This window comes from Propithecus coquereli, unplaced genomic scaffold (genome assembly GCF_000956105.1).
Source record: "Propithecus coquereli isolate 6110/MARCELLA unplaced genomic scaffold, Pcoq_1.0 Scaffold315, whole genome shotgun sequence".
Classification (NCBI taxonomy): domain Eukaryota; kingdom Metazoa; phylum Chordata; class Mammalia; order Primates; family Indriidae; genus Propithecus; species Propithecus coquereli.
In genome coordinates, this window is record NW_012148786.1 from 312,763 (window position 1) to 314,187 (window position 1,425).

Genomic DNA, 1,425 nt, shown 5'->3' on the forward strand with positions numbered 1-1,425 from the left:
TAAGAAATTGCTACAATGGAATAAAACATAAGAGTTCTTAAGGATGAAAATCAACTTTAAAAAGGAAAACAAAACACTTTTGAATATCAACTTAAGCTACATTTCCAAGAAGTCACCAGAGTAACAAGATAACAAGATGAATAAAATTCAATTTTTTTTAGTACTACCATAGTGAGAAATTGTTTTAACTAATAATCTAGCATCCCTCAGATTAATATAGAACAAGGGATGTTCTTTGCTGTAAATATGTCAATTGATACTTTGATACAATCTGAGTGTAATTTACTTCTTCATTTGGGTTAGTGATTGTTGTCACACTTAGATACTTCAATGTCATAGGAAGTAGATGAGACTAATTAAATAGTTTTTGGCTATCTAGAGTTGTAAACTAAAAAGGTCATTGAATGATTCATTCCCACAGTAGGATAGTGTTTACTAACGGGTAAGTAAGAGGTGCTAAGACACATCTAGCAAACTCTTGGCTTGGGAGCAGGAGGTGAAGGTCTAAGTTAGTTTGTCAAAAGAAGTGATATCTATACTGACTCCTGAACAGCAAATAAAACTGCATCAGATAAAGACAAGATATTCCAGGTAGAACTGCAACCTATACAAATGTTCAGAGGAGAAGAAAAGTATGACATATTTAGGAAACTCCAAGTAATTCTGTTTGATTAGAGCTTAGACTTTGAGGTGGAGAGTGGCAGTAGGTGAGACTACATGGGGAACCAGGGGCTGGAAAATGATGTTCAACGCACATCATTCTGTATTCCAGTTTCATCCTATGACTTGGATGGTAGTGCCAATCTCTGAAACAAGAAATATAAGCAGAAGGTTTGATTGGAATGGGGTTAAGAGAGGCACCATTTTTAGACATCCTATCGTTGAGATGCTTATGGAATATCTAGGTGACGTTGTTAAGGAGATACTTGGATCTGGAGCTCAGGGAAACAATTCATTCTAGAGCTCATAGTTGCAGAACAATAGCTCATAGATGGTCCCTGAAATATCAAAAGTGAGTGAGATTACCTTCAGAGAGTATATCAAGTGAGAGATATGGAGGATTAAGCATGTGGAAACCAATGTTATTTATGGGAAAGGCAAAGAAGGAAAACACTGAGAAGGTGGCTAAAAAGGAGAAATCAGAAAGGTAAGAGGAAGTCTGTAAGACAGTGGGGTCACAGAATTAAAGAAAATAAAACTTGTCTATTAAAGAGTTTCTCAATAGGTCAAATGCTACAGAGAAGTCAGCAAAATGAATACTGGAAAATTTCTACTGAATTTAGCCTTTCTTTTTGCTAGTCCCAAACATTCAATATGGTTTACCTTATCTGTGTCTTTAGGTTTTCCTTAATTTCAGAAGGAGAACCTGTTAAGTTATAGCAATAATATATGTAGGGACATTGGAGATAAATAGGATTTTTTAAA